Source organism: Oppia nitens, unplaced genomic scaffold, assembly GCF_028296485.1.
Source record: "Oppia nitens isolate AA-2021 unplaced genomic scaffold, nextdenovo-longstitch-racon4-pilon3 scaffold1_pilon_pilon_pilon, whole genome shotgun sequence".
Classification (NCBI taxonomy): domain Eukaryota; kingdom Metazoa; phylum Arthropoda; class Arachnida; order Sarcoptiformes; family Oppiidae; genus Oppia; species Oppia nitens.
The window spans coordinates 13,296,088-13,306,106 of NW_026533199.1; positions in this window are offsets into that span (position 1 = coordinate 13,296,088).

Sequence of the window (10,019 nt, forward strand, 5' to 3'; positions counted from 1 at the left end):
TAATTTATTATTTGGATATTTTTTAGTTTTAAAAAAATTATATTTCTACTATTTACAAAAAAAACTATAATTAATAATACTATTTATTGTTAAATCAAATTATATTTAATTATTATGCTATTTTACTGAATTTTTGCTTGCTCACACTTTTTTTAAAAATAAAATAAAATGACATTGATAAAATAATACATAATGTCAAAAAAATACCACTTACATATTTTATCTTTTATAGTTAATATACAATGATTTCAAAGTAAAATATACAAAGTATATCTTAATTTAAAAGTAAATTTTTTAATAACTTATTTCTAACATCAAAAATTAACTGACCATGATCAATTGTGCAATAAATTTAAATCAGCTGGTCAATATTTATGGGATAAATTGCAAACAATCAACAAAAATCATATTTGTTTAGTATGTTATATAATAATTTAATTTTTATATAATTTATTACAAAAATTTTATTTGTAAATTAATATCAATATTCAATTAATTAATTAATATATTTAATATCTATTTGAAGATTGAAGCAAAAACTGATAAACAGCTAACAATTGGTAAACTAATACAACTATCGCATAGTATTGCTGTAGCACTGGTAGACAGGGGTCTAACCAAACAGGATAGGGTGGCATTCAGTGGTAATAATACTATCGAACATTCGGTACTCCGGTTTGCCATTGAATGGTTAGGCCTAATATTTATGCCGTTGAGTCCGATATTTGAAAAATATGAAATACACGATGAAGTCAATGAAGCGGACATTACTTGCATAATGACATCCGCTGAGGATTTACCAAAATTTCAATGGATTTTCAACGACAACAACGACAACACTAATAGTCAGACAACTAATAATGCAAAACAAGCGGACATTAAACTGGTTGTCGTTTTTGATGGTGTATTGAATAACAACAACAACAACAATAAGATTAAAAACTATGTAACCTATGAACAGTTAGTAGCGGATGTCGGGGACAGATCCGTGTCGAGTATACCCTAATTTGATGTCGACCCGGATATGCATTTTCTGATACACACATCGGGTACTACTGGCCAACCCAAGTGTGCACTGATACCGCATCGGACAATCATCGGACGTCGTTATTCATGGTTCCCAACCAATGAACACCAAATGATTGTATCGTTTGTAACGCCTATGGGTCACATAGGAGGTACCGCCCGATTGCTTGACTATATTGCTGTGGCCGCAGCTCAGGTAATACTGTTCCCCAATGGTGTCGATGCCTGAGTTGTTTGCCATGCAATTCAAACCTATCGTATTAATTGTCTTTGATTATCCAGTCTATTGCTTACGGATATTGTCAATAGAGGACTGTTAGCCCAGTATGACCTGACCAGTGCCCGAATGGTACATACAGGCGGTACGGCCATTGGCCGCCAAATAGCCGAAACATTTATTACAAAATTACATGTAGTTTTTATTGAAGGTATAGACTACTAGTTTTATTTATATATAAAATTAATATTTTTTTTAAAAAAATTTATTAAAATATTCTATAAAAAATCAATTGAATATTGAATTAATATTTTTTTAATATAAATAATTATATATTTAATATATAGATTATGCGCTAACTGAATATACACCATGTAGTCATAGTAATATACATAAGCCATACGAATCGGGTAATGTTGGTCAACCGGCCAACACTAGTGACACTGAAATCAAAATTATCGACTTGACTACCGGCCAGCCAGTTGTCGGCCCTAACATTACGGGCGAAATATGTTTGAGAGGCCAATATTTATGTGCCGGTTATCTAAACAATCCTAAAGCTTATAGTGAATCGTTCGACCCGTACGGTTGGTTACGTACGGGTGATATCGGTTATCGTAACCAATCGGGCGATCTGTTTGTTATCGATCGTCTGAAAGCAATGATGAAAGTTTGTTCGGGAAATGTTATCCAAGCTATTAGTCCCGTAGAGGTTGAATTGTTTTTATCAACCCATCCATCCATTGCTGAAGTGGCTGTCGTAGGCGTAACCGATACGAGGTTTTCGGGTGGTGTTTATTTACCCCGAGCTTATGTAGTACTCAAAAATGGTGGTCAAACAGTTAGCGAAACTGATATCAAACAATATGTTTCCGGTATATATATATATATATTATATACATGTTATGTATATACAGTATATTAGTTATTAGTTTTAATTAATTTTTTAAATATATTTAATTTGATTTTACAGATACATTGGCCGCTACTAAACATTTGACGGCTGGAGTCGTGTTTGTCGATCGCATAAAGCGTACGAGTATTGGAAAAGTTGACCGAAAATACTATAAATCATTGGTTGAAATAAAAAAATAATTTTTAGTTTATTATTATATAATTTATTTATTTTTTTGGGTAATATAGATTTAGTATAAATATAATTACAAAAAAATTAATTTCTAAATCTAAAAATTATTAATTAGTAAAACTATCAAAACAAACTAATTTAAATAAAATAATTTAAATAATTATTATTTTATTTATTAAGTAATTATTATTAATAATTTTAATTTATTAAATTGATAATAAAAATCGGCGAAATCTTAATTAGCGGCGCCGACGCCTACAGCGGCGATACATTTTTAATAAAATAATATATATAAGCGGCGATGCTAATAATTTTAATTATATAGTCAACAATACATTAGATTTAAAAGTGACCAAGGGTAATGTTGTAGATAATTTTAAACTAAATAAGATTATAATTGTTCACTAAATAAATTAATTGTATAATTGTCCGTATAATATACAGTCGACTGTTGAATAAAAATTGTAAGACTGCGATTATCTGCTAATTTCATACAATTAATTAAAAGATGACTAATTACTATTGCCCTTGATCACTTTTTTTTTAATTAATATATTATTTAACTATATTTAATTATCAAAATTATTAGCATCGCCGCTGTCATTGCCGCTTAGATATACGATATATATATTTTTTTGATATAAAAATGTCTATCCGCTGTAGGCGTTGGCGCCGCTAATTAAGATTTCTCCCAAAGATATAGATTTCAGTGAATAACAAATGAGAATTAAAATTTTGATATATTTTAAATGAACATTTAAAAATGGCGGCCAAAGTACAATTTTTTTTTAAATTTAAATTTAAATATTTAATAAATATCTAAAAATAATAGAATATCATTAGATATGATGATTTATTTTAAATAAAGTTCATTTAAATATAATTTAATGACATTTTTATAAAAAAAAATTTATAGACAAATAATTAACGAGCTATTAGTTATTCACTGAAATCTATATATATACGATATCATTATTTTATAACTATATACTAAATGTTTAATCAATAAATAGAAACAAAAATAATTAAATCATAATTCTATTATTTTAGATATCTATTAAATTTTTATTATCAATTTAATAAATTAAAATTATTAATAATAATTACTTAATAAATAAAATAATATCTATTTAAATTAGTTTATTTTGATAGTTTTACTAATTAATAATTTTTAGATTTAGAAATTATTTCTTTTTTGTAATTATATTTATACTAAATCTATATTATCCAAAAAAAATAAATAAATAAAAATTCTAATAAATTATATATTAATAAAATAAAAATTATTTTAATTTTCAACCAATGATTTATAGTATTTTCGGTCAACTTTTCCAATACTCGTACGGTTTATACGATCGACAAACACGACTCCACCCGTCAAATGTTTAGTAGCGGCCAATGTATCTGTAAAATCAAATGAAATATATTTAAAATATTAATTAAAACTAATAACTAATATACTGTATTATATATACATAATATATATATATATATTTATATATATATATATATATATACCGGAAACATATTGTTTGATATCAGTTTCGCTAACTGTTTGACCACCAGTTTTCAGGACAACATAAGCGCGCGGCAAATGATAACCACTGATACTATTGGTTAGGCCTACGACAGCCACCTCAGCAATGGATGGATGGGTTAACAGAAACATTTCAATCTCTACGGGACTAACATTTTTAACTAAATTATCGATAAAAACTTTCATCACTTGTTTGAGTCGATCGGTAACAAACAGATCGCCCGATTGGTTCAGATAGCCGACATCACCCGTACGATACCAGCCGTCCTTCCCATCTATCGACTCTCTATAAGCCATATCATTGTTTAGATAACCGGCAAACAGTTGACTACCTCTAACATATATTTCGCCTGAAATGTCGTCGGACCCGCCAACCGATTGACCAGTGGACGGGTCGATGATTTTGATTTCGGTACCCGGTATTGGTCGGCCAACATTACCCGGTTGATAATCATGGTTATTTATATTATTATTATTATTATTATTACTATTATAGGTACAGGTACATGGTGTATATTCGGTCAATGAATAAGCTATAATATAGATTAGATTTACAAACAAATAAAATCATAAAATTTTAATTAATTAAAAAAAAATTAATTAAAAAAAACACAAATTAATTATTAATTTTCAAACTAATAATAATTACATTCAACAATTTTTGTATGTAATGTATCAATAATTATACGGGAAATATTCGGACAAATAGTGTCGCCAACTAAATGCAATATTTTCAAACTGGACAAATCATATTTGGCTAACAGTCCCTGTTTGACCAGTTGTGTTGGCAATTGGGGAAACGTACGCAAATAGTTGATACGATAGTATTGAATAGATTGGCCAACAAAATCAGGTGGCTGACTATGGCCAATTAATATTACTTGCGAACCGGTAGACACATTGGCTAACAGGTTGGCCGTACCCGATATATGGCCAAACGGTGATACCAGTCCCGATATCATTTGTGTATTGGACTTGTCGTCGTCCATAACTGTCGTCCAAACCGATCGACTGGCATATATAGTACGATGAGGTATACGGGCACACTTTGGTTGGCCAGTAGTACCCGATGTGTGTATCAGAAAATGCATATCCGGATCGACATCAAAGTAGGGTATACTCGACACGGATCTGTCCCTACCATCCGCTACTAACTGATCATAGGTTACATAACCATTGATTTTATTAATAATAATATTATTATTATTATTATTGTTATCATCCAATCGATCAAAAACGACAACCAGTTTAATGTCCGGTTGTTTTGCATTATTTGTCTGACTTGTATTGTTGTCGTTGAAAATCAATTGAAATTTTGGTAAATCCTCAGCGGATGTCATAATGCAAGTAATGTCCGCTTCATTGACTTCATTAAGTATTTCATATTTTTCAAGTGTCGGACTCAACGGCATAAATGTTAGGCCTAACCATTCAATGGCAAACCGGAGTACTGAATGTTCAATAGTATTATTACCACTGAATGCCACCCTATCCTGTTTGGTGAGACCCCTGTCTACCAGTGCTACAGCCGTACTATGCGATAGTTGTATTAGTTGTCCAATTGTTAGCCGTCTGTCAGTATTAGCTTCAATCTTTCAATAGAATAGATATTAAAATTAATTAAATATTAATTTACAATTAAAAAATGATAATTAAAATTTAAAAATTTAAAATAATTATTATATATAACATACTAAACAAATATGATTTTTGTTGATTGTTTGCAATTTATCCCATAAATATTGACCAGCTGATTTATATTTATTACACAATTGATCATGGTCAGTTGAAAATTGTTTTAATTGATCTTGATTCATTTTAACTAATAAATTATTGATACGATTTGTTTTCAAAATTTTTGTTGTTTTTAGAAATGTTATAAAAAAAATTTATTTTTAAATTAAGATATACTTTGTATATTTTACTTTGAAATCATTGTATAATAGCTATAAAAAATAAAATAAAATATATAAGTGGTTTTTATTAGTATTTTTTTGTCATTATATATTATTTCATCAATGTCATTTTATTTTATTTTTTTTAAAAAGTGTGATCAAGCAAAAATTCAGTAATATTCTATAATAATTAATTATAATTTGATTTAACAATAAATAAGTATTATTATTAATTTGAGGTTTATTTTTGTTAATAATAAAAATTTTATTTACTTTAACCAAAAAATAAATAAATAAATAATAACTACAATAAATATTAATTTAGTTATTAAAATTATTAAATATAAAAATATATAAGGAGTCAGTCAATTAATCTTGCGTCGTGTAAAACTTGAATAACTTTTAAACGGTTAGAGTTAATTTAATTCTGTAAAATACATTTAAGAATATCATATCGACCACACTTAATATAAAGATGACCAGATCACAAAACAATACACGAAATCACAAAACTAGGATGACCAGATATACAAAATATCATAACCAACTCAGGACACTATGCTACCAGCAAAACTACAACTGACAAATTTATTTTGACAATTAAATTTTGTAGTCAAGAAATAATAGTTTACTATAAAAAAAAGAATCATCAAAATCGGATTGGTAGTTTTACTTTAATGGTTTATTAAGTTTGTCATAAATCATATTATATAAAATAGTTTAATATAAAAATGACATTATTTATGACTTGTATAAGATTATTAGATAAACATTTCAATTATATTACTAATTCTAAAAACAAAATTTTAATATGTCAATTAGTTTTCGAAATAATTGAATTTCAATAAAAATTTTACTTTAAAATTACAATAGTGTGCTTTATATTGTAATTCGATTATTTCAAAAACTAATCGACATATTGAAATTTTGTTTTTAGAATTAGTAATATAATTAAAAAATCCATCTAATAAATATATACAAGTCATAAATTACGTCATTTTTATTTTAGATTATTTTATATAATATGATTTATGACAAACTCAATAAACCATTAAAGTAAAACTACCAAAATAAATTTGTCAGTTGTAGTTTTGCCTGTAGCATAGTGTCCTGCGTTGGTCCCGATATTTTGTATATCTGGTCACCCTAGTTTTGTGATTGCGTGTATATTAAGTGTGGTGGATATCATATTCTTAAATGTAATTTACAGAATTAAATTATCTCTAACTGTGCAAAAGTTATTCAAGTTTTACGCGACGCAAGATTAATTGACTGCCTATTTATATATACTTTATAATAATATAGAGGTCTCCGATCTAACTTTAATTAATATTAGTATTATTAGTTTAATTAATTAATATATAATTTAGCAATATATATAATTAATGATCTTAATTTATTATTTAGTTATTTTAAATATATTTTTATGTTAATATTGGTATGCAATTCATTAACAATAAATATCTCAATTAATTATATGACTAATTATTTTTTTACATAAATATAATAAATAAATAAATGTCATTAACTTGTATTTAAAATAAATCATTTATCTTTTTGATAATAATTTTTATATTTTGAAATGTTTTTATAGTGATTTTATAACTAACTGAGTGTAGAATACAAAAAAACTCAATTGTTTAATTTTTTTTAATAAAAAAATAGGTTAATTAGCTTATCTAGAAAATTAAAAAAAAATATTATGTTTATAAAAATAATTATTGTATATATTTTCATTTGTTTAGTAACTTAACTACTATACTATACTTTATAAAAAATAAATTGTATTTACTGTAATTGTTAATATAATACTGTATATATATATATATATATATATACTGGTATAATGTTATACCTTACATGACTAACATTAAGTTTATTTATTTTTTTAAATTCATAGTTTCATTATTTAATATCTTAAATGACCAAAATTTATTTTATTCATTAATAACACCAACAACAACAACATGGCGGCAAAATATTAAATTTAAAAAAATAAAATGTATAAAAATATAATTTCTATAAAATTTCACTTTTAATTTCTCAATAAAAATTTTCTATAATACATTGACATTGGTAATATAAATCAATAAATTATTTTTTTTAAAAAAATGCTGAGAAATTTTTATGAGATTGTTGTGAAATTGAAGTTTCAAATATTTTTATTAGTTTATTATTATTATTATTATTATTATTATTATGATATATTTGGAAAATTAGTTGTGTAATTCTAGAATATTTATTTATTATTTTAATGAAAATTATTAAAAAATTTACTAGAATTTTAGTTTAGTTTAAATCAAATTAGTTAATTTAGACCAGCTGATATATATACATATACTAAATAGATAATTGATCATGTTTATCATAATTAATTTTGATTCATATTTTATAGACAATAAATTATTGATAATGTTGTTTTTTACTATACTGTATAGTATATAACAAAAAATAAATGCAATATATATATATATATATATTAATTTTTGTTATTATAAATTTTAAAAATCAATTATTAATTAGATTTAACTAGATAATTTTTTTTTATTTAATTAAAATCTTTAAATTTTAAAAATTTATCTGTATATCAATAGTTAATTGTTCATATCTGTTTAAATAATTAATATAATATAAATAATAAATAATTAAAAATTATATTAATCGTTAATAATTATTAAAGATATATTTATTGTATTATATTTTTCCTAACTTTAAATAAATAATTTATAGATATTTTTTTTTAATATATAACCTTTAATTTATAATACTATTTATTGTTAAAACATATTATATTTAATTTAGTAAATATTTAACAAATAATTATTATTTACTAAACAACTATTTTATATTAAATTAGTTTATTTGTGATAGTTTTACTAATATTAATAATTTTTTAGATTTAGAAATTATTTTTTTGTAATTATATTTATACTAAATCTATATAATCCAAAAAAAACAATAAAAATTCTAATAAATTATATAATAATAAAATAAAAATTATTTTAATTTTCAACCAATGATTTATAGTATTTTCGGTCAACTTTTCCAATACTCGTACGCTTTATGCGATCGACAAACACGACTCCAGCCGTCAAATGTTTAGTAGCGGCCAATGTATCTGTAAAATCAAATTAAATATATTTAAAAAATTAATTAAAACTAATAACTAATATACTGTATATATATATATATATTTACCGGAAACATATTGTTTGATATCAGTTTCGCTAACTGTTTGACCATAACTTTTGCGGACTACATAAGCGCGCGGTAAATGATAGCCATTGATGCTATCGGTTACGCCTACGACAGCCACCTCAGCAATGGATGGATGTGTTAATAGAAACATTTCAATCTCTACGGGACTAACATTTTTGACAAAATTATCGACAAAAACTTTCATCACTTGTTTGAGTCGATCGGTAACAAACAGATCGCCCGATTGGTTCAGATAACCGATATCACCCGTACGTAACCAACCGTATGTGTCAAACGATTCACTATAAGCTTTAGGATTGTTTAGATAACCGGCAAATAAATACCGGCCTCTCAGACATATTTCGCCCGAAATGTTTGACCCGTCAACTGGTTGGCCGGTAGTCAAGTCGACAATTTTAATTTCGGTTTCCTTATTGGGTTGGCCAACATTACCCGGTTCATAGGGTGACAGTAGTTTACGGTGACAACATGGGTTATATTCAGTTAGTCCATAAGCTAATAGAAAATGATTGATTAAGTAGTGGTAGTGGTAGTGGTAGTGGTAGTGGTAGTGGGGTAGTGGTCATAATACCTTCAGTAAAATGAACGTCTAGTCTATCAATAATTGTTTTGACAATATCCTGGCCAATGGCTGTACCGCCTGTATGAAACACTTTAACACTGGACAAGTCATACGTATCTAACAGTCCCTGTTTGACAATATCCGTAATCAATTGGGCAGTTAGACGCATATAATTAATCCGATAGTTTTCAATTGCATGGCAAACAACTGGGGCACGGACACCAATGGGGAACATTATTAGCTGGGCTGCGCCGCAAGCAATATACTCAAGCAATCGGACCGTACCTGAAATATGGCCCAATGGGTAGACAAACGATACAATCATTTGTTGTTCATTGGTTGGGAACCATGAATAATGCAATCCATAGACATTGCGATGGGGTATCAGTGCACACTTGGGTTGGCCAGTAGTACCCGATGTGTGTACCAGAAAATGCATATCCGGGTCGACATCAAAGTAGGGTATAGTCGACACG